Source organism: Elephas maximus, chromosome 2 (genome assembly GCF_024166365.1).
Source record: "Elephas maximus indicus isolate mEleMax1 chromosome 2, mEleMax1 primary haplotype, whole genome shotgun sequence".
Classification (NCBI taxonomy): domain Eukaryota; kingdom Metazoa; phylum Chordata; class Mammalia; order Proboscidea; family Elephantidae; genus Elephas; species Elephas maximus.
Genome location: NC_064820.1, coordinates 69,069,558 through 69,083,853, shown reverse-complemented (window position 1 = coordinate 69,083,853; position 14,296 = coordinate 69,069,558). Strand labels below are relative to the sequence as shown.

General features: G+C 38.3%; 1 protein-coding gene across 12 annotated transcripts in view; it reads right to left on the bottom strand.

Annotated features, from left to right (window-relative positions):
* Positions 1-14,296, bottom strand: part of RNF180 (ring finger protein 180) — a 305,949-nt gene that overhangs the window by 33,862 nt on the left and 257,791 nt on the right. The gene's annotated exons all lie outside the window — the stretch shown is intronic.

Sequence of the window (14,296 nt, the reverse complement as noted above, 5' to 3'; positions counted from 1 at the left end):
TCATAGCAGGCATAACTCTTAACCACTGCGCCACCAGCGTTTCCAGAATGTACTGGACTATAAAACATAAAACAATACTCGTGGAGAGTGTGTTTTTAGTTGAAGCAGATACACAAGACCAAATGGGTGGCTCCTGTCCGGAGGCAGGATGAGAAGGCAGGAAGGGACAGGAAGTGGTTGAATGGACACAAGAAACCCAGGGTGGAAATTTTTTTAATAAGCTTATGTTAGAATTTAGATAAATTTGCCAATCATTACAGTTATTGTTTTACAATTTATCAACTGATATGGACGTATTTCAGTATTTCTACACTAGTACTAAGGAGCCCTAGTGGCAGGATTAAAGGCTTGGCTGCTAACTCAAAGACTGGTGGTTTGGACCCACCCAGCAGCTCTGTGGGAGAAAGACCTGGTGATCTGCTGCCATTAAGATTACCATCTAGAAAACCCTATGGGGCAGTTCTACTCTGTCACATGGGGTCAGACTTGTAGGAATCGACTTGATGGCACCTAGCAACAAAAACACTAGTAGTGCCATATCGGCCTGAATCAGGTGAATACCTATTTGTGTGTGTTGTGGAGATGGGAAGGGATTTAAAAGGTAATAATTTCTAACCTAAAAACACAATGATTATTTTTACTTTAATTTTGTGTTTGGAAAAAGCCAAGTGCTATTAGAGTTATACCAGGCACTGATAACTCCCTATACAATATCCATTTTTCCATTCTTCCTCTCCAACAGAGTATCAGTTTGGTTTGATATAGCAGGAGCCTAAGCCAATTACAGCAATCCAATTTCTTGTTTTCCTGACCTGTCTTGCAAAAGGGGTGGCTATGATCTGGTTTTTGCGATTCAGATTGAAGAGACTAATATGGGACTACCCCTGATTATAGTGATTTTTTAATTAAAAAAAATAATAAAAATTCTTGAAGAAAAGAATGTTTTAATAGTTTGAGCCTGTATATAGTTTTGAATTTGTGATCCAAAGGTCAGTACGAATGCCAATAGGCCATATGGCCAAGCAATATCTGACTGATGAAATTTAAGAAATGAGAAATGACCCAAAAGGATATTTCAAATTGCAGGAAGGTCAGGAGTGGTGGGGGTAAGGGGGTGGGTAGGATTAATGCAATGGGTCGCTGTCAGCAATTTAAAAATGAAATGGAAAAGAGCAGAATAGAAAATGTTAGAGTACTTACATACGGTAAGAGTTAGTTACTATCTTATTAAACTTTACGTGTGCATATTTGTGGGTATGAGGTGTACTGGGGACAGAACGTAAAAAAAATTTTTTTTAATTGTGCTTTAGGTGAATGTTTACAGCTCAAGTTTGTTTCTCAAACAAAAATTTATACACAGTTTTTATAAATAAAAAATTATACACACTGTTATATGACCCTAGTTGCCATCCCGATAATGTGACTACACATTTCTCCTTTCTGCCCCGTATTTCCCATGTCCATCCAACCAACTCCTGTCCCTTTCTGCCTTCTCATCTCGCCTCCAGACAGGAGCTGCCCATTTAGTCTCATGTATCTACTTGAACTAAGAAACACACTCTTCGCGAGTATCACTTTATGTCTTATAAAATAGTCTAGTCTAATCTTTGGCTGAAGAGTTGGCTTCGGGAATAGTTTTAGTTCTAGGTTAATAGAGAGTCCAGAGGCCATGTCTTCTGGGGTTCTTCCAGTCTCAGTCAGACCATTAAGTCTAGTCTTCTTACTAGAATTTTAGTTCTGTGCCTCACTTTTCTCCTGCTCCATCAAGGACTCTGTGTCGTGTTCCCTATCAGCTGTGGTCATTGGTGGTAGCCGGGCACCATAGTTCTTCTGGTCTCAAGCTGATGGAGTCTCTGGTTTACGTGGCCCCTTTTGTTTCTTGGGGTAATATTTTCCTTGTGTGTCTTTGGTGTTCTTCATTCTCCCTTGCTCCAGGTGGGTTAGGACTAACTGATACATCTTAGATGGCCGCTTGTTAGCTTTTAAGATGCCAGACGCCACTCACCAAAGTGGGATGTAGAACATTTACTTAACAAACTTTGTTATGCCAATTGACCTAGATGCCTCCTGAAACCATGGTCCCCAGACCGCTGCCCCTGTTACACTGTCCCTCAATGTGTTTGTTTGCATTCAAGAAACTTCTTAGCTTTTGGTTAAGTCCCTCAAAGTTTTATTTTGTGTTCAGGAAACTTCTCAGCTTTTGGTTAAGTCCAGTGGTGCTGACTTCCCCTGTATTGTGTTTTCATTCCTTTCACCTAAAATGATTCTTGTCTACTATCTAGTTAGTGAATTCCCATCTCCCTCCCTCGCCTCCCTCGTAACCATCAAACAAAGTTTTCTTCTGTGTTTAAGCCTTTCTTGAGTTCTCATAATAGTGGTCTCATACAATACCTGTCCTTTTGTGACTAATTTCACTCAGCATAATGCTTTCCAGATTCATCCATGTTGTGAGCTGTTTCACAGATTCATCACTGTTCTTTATTGTTGTGTAGTATTCCATTGTATGAATACACCATAATTTGTTTATCCATTTGTTGATGGGCACTTAGGTTGTGTCCATCTTTTTGCTATTGTGAACAGTGCTGCAATGAACATGGGTGTGCATATATCTATTTGTGTGATGGCTCTTATTTCTCTAGGATGTATTCCAAGGAGTGGAACTGCTGGATCGTGCGGTACTTCTATTTCTAGCTTTTTAAGGAAGCGCAAAATTGATTTCCCAAGTGGTTGTACCATTTCACATTCCCACCAGCTGTGTGTAAGTGTTCCAGTCTCTCCACAACCTCTCCAACATTTATTATTTTGTGTTTTTTGGATTAATGCTAGCCTTGTTAGGGTGAGATGGTAGTTTTGATGCATTTCTCTAATGGCTAATGATTGTGAGTATTTCCCCATATATCTGTTAGCCACCTGAATGTCTTCTTTGATGAAGTGCCTATTCACATCCTTTGCCCATTTTTTAATTGGGTTATTTGTCTTTTTGTGGTTGATGTTTTTGTAATACGTTGTAGATTTTAGAGATTAGACCCTGATCAAATATGTTGTAGCCAAAAATTCTTCTCAGTCTATAGGAAATCTTTTTATTGTTTTGGTGAAGTCTTTTGATGAGGCTTCAGTGTTTGATTTGTCGGAGCTCCCAGTTATCTAGTTTTTCTTCTGGTGTTTGTGCATTGTTAGTTATGTTTTCTGTTCTCTTTACGCCATGTATTAGGGTTCTTAGTATTGTACCAATTTTTTCTTTCATAATCTTTATCATTTTAGATTTTATATTTAGATCTTTGATCCATTTTTTTGAGTTAGTTTTTGTGCATGGGGTAAGGTATGGGTCTTGTTTCATTTTTTTGCAGATGGATATCCAGTTATGCTGGCACCATTCGTTAAAGAGACTGCCTTTTCACCATTTAACAGACTTTGGGCCTATGTCAAATACCAGCTGCTCAAAGGTGGATGAATTTACATCTGGATCCTCAATTCTGTTCCGTTGGTCTATGTATTTGTTGTCATACCAGTACCAGGCTGTTTTGACTACTGTGGCGGTATAATGGATTGTAAAATCAGATAGCATGAGGCCTCCCACTTTGTTGCTGTTCTTCAGTAATGCTTACTTACCCGGGGCCTCTTCTCTTTCTCTACAAAGTTGGTGATTTGTTTCTCCACCTCATTAAAAAATATCGTTAGAGTCTGGATCGGGATTGCATTGTATCTGTAGATCCCTTTGAGTAGAACTGACATTTTCACAACGTTGAGTCTTCTTATCCACGTGCAAGGTATATTTTTTCACTTATGTAGGTCTCTTTTGGTTTCTTGCAGTAGTGTCTTGTAGTTTTCTTTGTATAGATCTTTTATGTCTCTGTTGTTGTTGTTGTGTGCCATCAAGGCAATTCCGACTCATAACGACCCTACATGACAGAGTAGAACTGCCCCATAGGATTTCCAAGGAGCAGATGGTAGATTTGAACAGCCGACCTTTTGGTTAGCAGTCTGAGTTTTAACCACTATGCCACCAGCGCTCTAGTTAGATTTATTCCTAAATATTTTATCTTCTTGGGGACCACTGTAAATGGTATTGATTTCATGATTTCCTCTTTGAAGTTCTCTTTGTTGGTGTAGAGGAACAGAACTGATTTTTGTACATTTATCTTGTATCCTGATATTTTGCTCAACTCTTCTACTAGTTCCAGTAGTTTTCTTGTGGATTCCTTGGGGTTTTCTGTCTATAAGATCATATCATTTACAAAGAGAGATACTTGTACTTCTTCCTTACCAACATGGATGCCCTTTAGTTCTTTTTCTTGCCTAATTGCTCTGGCTAGGACCTCCAGCACAATGTTGAATAAGAGTGGTGATAAAGGGCATCCTTGTCTGGTTCCCATTCTCAAGGGAAATGCTTTCAGACTCTCTTCTTTTAAGATGATGTTGGCTGTTGGCTTTGTATAAATGCCCTTTATTATGTGGAGAAATTTCCCTTCTATTCCTATTTTGTTTTTTTTTTTAATAATTTTCATTGTGCTTTAAGTGAAAGTTTACAAATCAAGTCAGTCTCTCACACAAAATATACCTTGCTACACACTCCCAATTACTCTTCCCCTAATGAGACAGCCCACTCTCTCCCTCCACTCTTTCTTTTCGTGTCCATTTCACCAGCTTCTAACCCCCTCCACCCTCTCATCTCCCCTCCAGCCAGGAGATGCCAACAGTCTCAAGTGTCCACCTGATCCAAGAAGCTCACTCCTCACCAGAATCCCTCTCCAACACATTGTCCAGTCCAATCCATGTCTGAAGAGTTGGCTTCGGGAATGGTTCCTGTCCTGGGCCAACAGGTCTGGAGGCCATGACCACTGGGGTCCCTTTAGACTCAGTCAGACCACTAAGTCTGGTCTTATGAGAATTTGGGCTCTGCATCCCACTGCTCACCTGCTCCCTCAGGGGTTCTCTGTTGTGTTCCCTGTCAGGGCAGTCATCAGTTGTAGCCAGGCACCATCTAGTTCTTCTGGTCTCAGGATGATGTAGTCTCTGGCTCATGTGGCCCTTTCTGTCTCTTGGGCTCGTAATCGCCTTGTGTCCTTGGTGTTCTTCACTCTCCTTTGATCCAGGTGGGCTGAGACCAATTGATGCATCTTAGATGGCTGCTTGCTAGTGTTTAAGACCCCAGATGCCACTCTTTAAAGTGGGATGCAGAATGCTTTCTTAATAGATTTTATTATGCCAGTTGACTTAGATGTCCCCTGAAATCATGGTCCCCAGACCTCTGCCCCTGCTACGCTGGCCTTTGAAGCATTCAGTTTATTCAGGAAACTTCTTTGCTTTTGGTTTAGTCCAACTGTGCTGACCTCGCCTGTATTGTGTGCTGTCTTTCCCTTCACCTAAAGTAGTTCTTATCTAATATCTAATGAATGAATGCCCCTCTTCCACCCTCCCTCCCTCCCTCTACCCTCTCGCAACTACAAAAGAATGTTTTCTTCTCAGTTTAAACTATTTCTCAAGTTCTTATAATAGTGGTCTTATACAATATTTGTCCTTTTGCAATTGACTAATTTCACTCAGCATAATACATTCCAGGTTCCTCCATGTTATGAAATGTTTCAGAGATTCCTCACTGTTCTTTATCGATGCGTAGTATTCCATTGTGTGAACATACCATAATTGATTTATCCATTTATCTGTTGATGGGCATTTTGGTTGCTTCCATCTTTTTGCTATTGTAAACAGTGCTGCAATAAACATGGGTGTGCACGTATCTGTTTGTGTAAAGGCTCTTATTTCTCTAGGATATATTCCAAGGAGTGGGATTGCTGGATCATATGGTAGTTCTATTTCTAGCTTTTTAAGGAAGTGCCAAATCCATTTCCAAAGTGGTTGTACCATTTTACATTCCCACCAGCAGTGTATTAATGTTCCAATCTCTCCACAGCCTCTCCAACATTTATTATTTTGTGTTTTTTTGCATTAATGCCAGCCTTGTTGGAGTGAGATGAAATCTCATTGTAGTTTTGATTTGCATTTCTCTCACGGCTAATGATCGTGAACATTTCCTTATGTATCTGTTAGCTACCTGAATGTCTTCTTTAGTGATCTATCCATTCATATCTTTTGCCCATTTTTTAATTGGGTTATTTGTCTTTTTGCAGTTGAGTTTTTGCAGTATCATGTAGAATTTAGAGAAGAGGCGCTGATTAGAAATGTCATAGCTAAAAACTTTTTCCCAATCTGTAGGTAGTCTTTTTGCTCTTTTGGTGAAGTCTTTGGATGAGCATAGGTGTTTGATTTTTAGGAGCTCCCCATCTAGTTCTTCTTCTACATTCTTTATAATGTTTTGTATACTGTTTATGCCATGCATTAGGGCTCCTAACATTGTCCCTATTTTTTCTTCTATGGTCTTTATCGTTTTACATTTTATATTTAGGTCTTTGATCCATTCTGAGTTAGTTTTTGTGCATGGAGTGAGGTGTGGGTCTTGTTTCATTTTTTTGCAGATGGATATCCAGTTATGCCAGCACCATTTGTTAAAAAGACTGTCTTTTCCCCATTTAACTGTTTTGGGGCCTTTGTCAAATATCAGCTGCTCATATGTGGATGGATTTATGTCTGGATTCTCAATTCTGTTCCATTGGTTCATGTATCTGTTGTTGTACCAGTACCAGGCTGTTTGACTACTGTGGCGGTATAATAGGTTCTAAAATCAGGTAAAGTAAGGCCTCCCACTTTGTTCTTCTTTTTCAGTAATGTCTTATTTATCCGGGGCCTCTTTCCCTTCCATATGAAGTTGGTGATTTGTTTCTCCATCTCATTAAAGAATGTCCTTGGAATTTGGATCGGATTTGCACTAAATGTATAGATTGCTTTTGGTAGAACGGACATTTTTATAATGTTAAGTCTTCCTATCCAGGAGCAAGGTATGTTCTTCCACTTATGTAAGTCTCTTTTGGTTTCTTGCAGAAGTGTACTGTAGTTTTCTTTGTATAAGTCTTTTACATCTCTGGTAAGTTTTATTCCTAAGTATTTTACCTTCTTGGGAGTTACTGTAAATGGCATTGATTTGGTGATTTCCTCTTCGATGTTCTTTTTGTTGGCGTAGAGGAATCCAACTGGTTTTTGTATGTTTATCTTGTATCCCGATACTCTGCTGAACTCTTCTATTAGTTTCAGTAGTTCTCTGAAGGATTCCTCAGGGTTTTCTGTATATAAGATCATGTCATCTGCAAATAGAGATACTTTTACTTCTTCCTTGCCAATATGGATGCCCTTTATTTTTTTTATCTAGCCTAATTGCTCTGGCTAGGCCCTCCAGCACAATGTTGAATAAGAGTGGTGATAAAGGCAGCCTTGTCTGGTTCCCGATCTCAATGGGAATATTTTCAGACTCTCCCCATTTAGGGTAACTTTGGCTCTTGGCTTTGTATAAATGCCCTTTATTATGTTGAGGAATTTTCCTTCTATTCCTATTTTGCTGAGAGTTTTTATCATGAGTGTTGAACTTTGTTGAATGCCTTTTCTGCATCAATTGATAAAATCATGTGATTCTTGTCTTCTGTTTTATTTATGTGGTAGATTACATTGTTTTTCTAATGTTGAACCATCCATGCATACCTGGTATGAATCCCACTTGGTCAAGGTGAATTATTTTTTTGATATGTTGTTGAATTCTGTTGGCTAGAATTTTGTTGAGGATTTTTGCATCTACATTCATGAAGGATATAGGTCTATAATTTTCTTTTCTTGTGGTGTCTTTACTTGGTTTTGGTATCAGGGATATGGTGGCTTCATAGGATAAGTTTGTTAGTATTCCGTTCTTTTCTATGCTCTGAAGTACCTTTAGCAGTAGTGGTGTTAACTCTTCTCTGAAAGTTTGGTAGAACTCTGCAGTGAAGCTGTCTGGACTAGGGCTTTTTTTTTGTTGGGAGTTTTTTGATTACCTTTTGAATCTCTTCTTTTGTTATGGGTCTATTTAGTTGTTCTACCTCTGTGTTAGTTTAGGAAGGTAGTGTGTTTCTAGGAATTCATCCATTTCTTCTAGGTTTTCAAACTTGTTTGAGTATACTTTTTCATAGTAATCTGATATGACTCTTTTAATTTCAGTTGGGTCTGTTGTTGTATCGCCCCTCTCATTTCTTATTCAGGTTATTTGCTTCCTCTCCTGTTTTTCTTTTGTCAGTTTGGCCAGTGGTTTATCAATTTTTTTTTTTTTCAAAAAACCAGCTTTTGGTCTTGTTAATTCTTTCAATTGTTTTCCTGTTTTCTATTTCATTTGGTTCAGCTCTAATTTTTATTATTCACTTTCTTCTCTTGCCTGTGGGTTTCTTTTGTTGCTCTCTATTTGTTTAAGTTGTAGGGATAATTCTTTGATTTTGGCCCTTTCTTCTTTTTGTATGTGTGCATTTATTGATCTAAATTGGCCTCTGAGCACCGCTTTTGCTGTGTCCCAAAGGTTCTGATAGGAAGTGTTTTCATTCTCATTGGATTCTCTGAATTTCTTTATTCCATCCTTGATGTCTTCTATAATACAGTCTTTTTTGAGCAAGATATTGTTCAGTTTCCAAGTGTTTGATTCCTTTTCCTGTTATTGATTTCTACTTTTATGGCCTTATGGTCAAAGAAGATGCTTTATAATATTTCAGTGTTTTGGATTCTGCTAAGGCTTGGTTTATGACCTAATGTGTGGCCTATTCTAGAGAATGTTCCATGTGCACTAGAAAAGAAAGTATACTTGGTTGCTGTTGGGTAGATTGTTCTGTATATGTCTACAAGGTCAAGTTGGTTGATTGTGGCATTTAGATCTTCTGTGTCCTTATTGAGCCTCTTTCTGGATGTCCTGTCCTTCACCAACAGTGGTGTGTTGGTCTCCTACTATTATTGTGGAGCTGTCTATCTCACTTTTCAATGCTGATAGAGTTTATGTATCTTGCAGCCCTGTCATTGGGTGCATAATTATTTAATATGGTTATATGTTCTTGGTGTATTGTCTCTTTAATCATTATATAGTGTCCTTCCTTATCCTTTATGATGGATTTAACTTTAAAGTCTATTTTGTCAGAAATTAATATTGCCACTCCTGCTCTTTTTTGATTGTTTGCTTGATACATTTTTTTCCATCCTTTGATTTTTAGTTTGTTTGTGTCTCTAAGTCTAAGGTATGTCTCTTGTAGGCAGCATATAGACGGATCTTGTTTTTTAATCCATTCTGCCACTCTCTGTCTCTTTATTGCTGCATTTAGTCCATTGACGTTCAGGGTAATTATGGATAGGTATCAATTTAGTGCTATCATTTTGATGTCTTTTTTTGGGTGTTGTTGACAGTTTCTTTTTCCCACTTAATTTTATGTGCTGAGATTATCTTTATATATTGTCCTTTCCTCAGATTTGTTGTTGCTGATTTTGTTTCTGCTGAGTCTGTATTTTCCCTTGTATTTTATTTTGATGAGTAGGATAGTTTGTCTCCTTTGTGGTTACCTTATTATTTACCCCTATTTTTCTAAATTTAAAGCTAACTTTTATTTCTTTGTGTTGCCATATCTTCCTCTCCATATGGAAGGTGTATGATTACATTTCTTAGTCCCTCTTTATTATTTTAATGTTGTCTTCTTTTATATAATAACAATCCTGTTACCCTGTTTTGGGCATTTTTTTTTTTTTTATAATCTAGTTTTGTTTTTTTGGATTTCCCTGTCTGGGTTGACTTCTGGTTGCTCTGCCCAATGTTGTAGTCTTGGGTCAATACCTCATATTATTGATTTTCTAATGAAAGAACTCCCTTTAGTATTTCTTGTGTTTTGGTTTGGTTTTTACGAATTGCGTAAACTGGTGTTTATCTGCAAATACCTTAATTTCACCTTCATAGTTAAGAGACAGTTTTGATGGATATATGATTCTTGGTAGGGAATTTTTTTCCTTCAGTTTTTTAAATGTGTCATCCCATTGCCTTCTTGCCTGTATGGTTTCTGCCGAGTAGTCTGAGCTTATTCTTATTGCTCTCCTTTGTAGGTGACTTTTCATTTATCCCTCGCTGAGCTTATAATTCTCTCTTTATCTTTGGTTTTGGGAAGTTTGATTATAATATGTCTTGGTGACTTTCTTTTAACATCTACTTTATGTGGAGTTCAATGAGCATCTTGGGTAGATATCTCGTCATCTCTCACAATATCAGGGAAGTTTTCCGCCAACAAATCCTCAACAATTTTCTGTGTATTTTCTGTTATCCCCCCCGTTCTGGTACTCCAATCACTTGAGGTTATTTCTTTTGATAGAGTCCCACATGATTCTTAAGGTTTCTTCATTTTTTTAAATTCTTTTATCTGATTTTTCTTCAAATATATTAGTGCCAAGTGATTTATCTTCAAGTTCAGAAATTCTAGCTTCTACTTGCTCAATTCTGCCCCTCTTTCTATTGAGTTGTCTACTTCTGTAATTTTATCGTTAATCTTCTGAATTTCTGATTGTTGTCTGTCTATGGATTTTTCCAGCTTATTAAACTTTCATTATGTTCCTTAATAATCGTTCTAATTTCTTCAGTTGCTTTATCTGTGTGTTCCTTGGCTTGTTCTGTGTATTGCCTCATTTCCTTCCTTATGTCTTGAAGGATTCTGTATATTAAACTTTTGTATTCTGCATCTGGTAATTCCAGGAATGCACTTTCATCGAGAAGATCCCTGGATTCTTTGTTTTGAGAGCCTGTTGAGGTGATTATGGTCTGTTTCTTTACGTGACTTGATATTGACTGTTGTCTCCGGGCCATCTGTAAGTTATTGTACTAGTTTATGGTTGCTTACTGTGTTGTAGCTGCTTGCTTTGTTTTGTTTTGGTATACCCCTATGTGTTGCCTGAGTGAGCTAGCTTGATTATTTCTACCTTTGGAGCTCTGGTGTCCTGTCCCCAGCTGGCTAGAGCTGTTATCAGGTATATCAATCTAGAGTCCATTCAGTTTTCTTGTATGAATTCAACTCAGGTTTCCAGGTAGCTGATCACCAAGTGTGTGGTACAGGCTCTGTTCTACAGTCTTAGAGGGCAGGGGTGATTGGCATATATACTGGGATCTGATTGCAGCAGGGGGTCATGCCCTGAACAAGGCAGGGTGCTGAGAACCGACCCCCAAGTGTCTCTGAGGAAAATGCATCTCTGTTCCCTAGAGCATGCTGCTGGGTAGGTCCTGCAGAGGGACCATGGGCATCCAAAGTTTTTGGTTGTAAGGACTGGGAGGTACCAGTTATCTTTGGACCCCTGTCGCGGGTGGCTGGGTGACCTGAGCGGAGCTACAAGTCCTTAGGTCCGTGATGTGGGTAGGTGAGGACCTTGTTTGATAGGCAAAGCAATGTCAAATGTCAAACACCCACCTCTCCACCGCACAGGTGAAGTGGTTGGAGTTTGCCAACAAGGGCCTATTCTTCCGAAATAGGCCCACACAGGTCCATGCAGAAGGGAAAGGTGCTCAAGGTCCACGAATGGTTTATGCCTGGACAGGAGCCGCTTCTGTCCTGAGCTCCCCAGTTAACGGAGCTAGCAAATTATCTTTTCCCCCAGTTACAAATTTTGCCTTCCCCAGTGCTGGGCGGACAGCTCTAGGCGCTCACCAGGGTTTATCTCAGGCCCAGGGATTCAGCCACTGAAGCTGGCTTGGGGGTAGCGGGGGGCACGGCAAAATATATGCAAGTACTTAGCTTTTGCTGAGAGTGCCGTTCTCCTCAGGTTCCGGAGGTGTGAGTAGGCTGCATGGCTGGCTGCTTCTCCCTGAGGAAACTGCAGCCGAACGCTAGTACCACCCTGCTGCCGCCGCTCCAGGAATGGTGCCTGAGGGCTCCCCGCGATTCAGGTCCGGTAACTTCTCTCCACTTCTGAATGGTCTCTTCCTCCGCCTGCCCCTCAGTTCGTTGTCTAAGCTTGCCTTTGATTCTCAGGGCTCCCAGCTTGTCACAAATATACTTGTTTCACTTGTTTTTTTGGGTCTTTGTTGTAAAGAGGGCTCGCCAGAAGCATCTGTCTATTCCACCATCTTGGTTCCGCCTCCTTTTTTTTTTTCATGAATGGGTGTTGGACTTTTGTCAAATGCCTTTTCTGCATCAATTGATAAGATCATGTGGTTCTTGTGTTTTGTTTTATTTATATGATGGATTGCATTGATGGTTTTTCTAATATTGAACCATCCCTGCATACCTGGTATGAATCCCACTTGGTCATCGTGAATTATTTTTTTGATATTTTGTTGAATTCTATTGGCTAGAATTTTGTTGATGATTTTTACGCCTATGTTCATGAGGGATTTGGTCTGTAATTTTTTTACTGTGGTGTCTTTACCTGGTTTTGGTATCAGGGTTATATTGGCTTCATAGAATGAGTCCTTTTCTATGCTCTGAAATACCTTTCACAGTAGTGGTGTTAACTCTTCTCTGAAAGTTTGGTAGAATTCTCTAGTGAAGCTGTCAGGGCCAAGGCTTTTTGTTGTTGGGATTTTTCATATTATCTTTTTAATCTCTTCTTTTGATTTGTTTAATTGTTCTACCTCTGTTTGTATTAGTTTAGGTAGGTAGTATGTTTCTAGAAATTTGTCCATTTCCTCTAGGTTTTCAAGTTTGTTGGATTACAATTTTTCATAGGATTCTATTATGATCCTTTTAATTTCAGTTGGGTCTGTTGTGATATCACCCATATCATTTTTTATTCGGGTTATTTACTTCCCCTCCTATTTTTCTTTTGTCAGTTTGGCCAATGGTTTAAAGATTTTTGTTGATCTTTTCAAAGAGCCAGGTTTTGGTCTTTTTAACTCTGTCCATTTCATTTAATTCTGCTCTCATTTTTACTGTTTGCTTTCTTCTGGTGCCCAACAGCTCCTTTTGCTGCTCTCTATTTGTTTGAGTTGTAGGGTTAACGTTTTGATTTTGGCCCCTTCTTATTTTTGGATGTGACCATTTATTGCTATAAATTGATCTCTGAGCACTGCTTTTCCTGTGTCCTAAAGGTTCTGGTAGGATGTGTTTTCATTCTCATTTGATTCTGTGAATTTCTTTATTCTGTTCTTAATTTCTTCTATGACCCAGTAGTTTTTAAGCAAGGAGTCATTCAATTTTCATGTATTTGATTTTTTTTCCTTACTTTTTCTGTTATTGATTTCTACTTTTATGGCTTTATGGTCAGAAAAAATGCTTTGTAATATTTTGATGTTTTGGATTCTGTTAAGAGTTGCTTTGTGGCCTAATATGTGGTCAATTCTGAAGAATGTTCAATGTGCACTGGAAGAGAAAGTATACTTGGCTGCTGTTCAGTGGAGTGTTCTGTTTACATCTAAGAAATCAAGTTGGTTGACTGTGGCCTTTAAATCTTCCATGTCTTTATTGAGCTTCTTTCTCCATGTCCTGTGGTGTGAAGTCTCCTACTATTATTGTGGAGCTATTTCCCTTTTCTTTTAATGTATTTTGGAGCCCTGTTGTTGGGTGAGTAAATATTTATTATGGTTATGTCCTCCTGGTGTAAAACAAAAAGTAATTTTTTTTTGTGACTCTTTAATGATTATATAGTGTCCTTCCTCATCCTTTGTGGTGGATTTTGCTTTAAAGTCTATTTTGTCAGAGATTAATATTGCCACTCCTGTGCTTTTTTGATTTTCATTTGCTTGATATATTTTTTCCATCCTTTGATAAAATGTTTTTCTTATTGTGAGTTGTAATCAAAATAATTTGAAAAACACTGATGTAGAAATAGTTTATCTAGCACAATTTTTGCATTTTGTTGTATCACTGCAGGACTTTTTGTCTTCCACCACACTAAACTTACTAGGTAAATCCATACCATATGTATTCCCAGCTTCCCTTATCCAGATCTTTCTGTCATACATGTACTTAAAAGCAAGGCTGACAGAATGGTTAGAGAAAAAGGGTTAAGAGGGTGTAATAATGCTACTTTGATCCTCTTTTATAAACACTTTTAAAAATATTAAGTTCAGTGGAACTCCTATAGGGAGGTCAAGAAATATAAAATCACAAATAAGCAACTGTTCATATTTTCAGTATTACCTCAGAATATAAAAAGACAAAGTGTGGGGTAATGGGAAAGGTACTTCATTCTTTTAACATCTGAGTGTGGGATAGGAGATAGAGTACAAGGGAATCTTTTAAAGACCATAACATCTCTGTGTAATTAATTTCCACAATTAATATCCATTTTAAAAAGCATCATTTGCTTATATATTGTCCTTAAATTACTTTCGTCCTTCAAACTACTGTATAAAGTAGTACTTGCTTATATTTGTCCTAAAAGTACTCACTTCAAACTTCAGGAATTTGGCAAATCAATTAATTTTTTTCTTGAACCATAT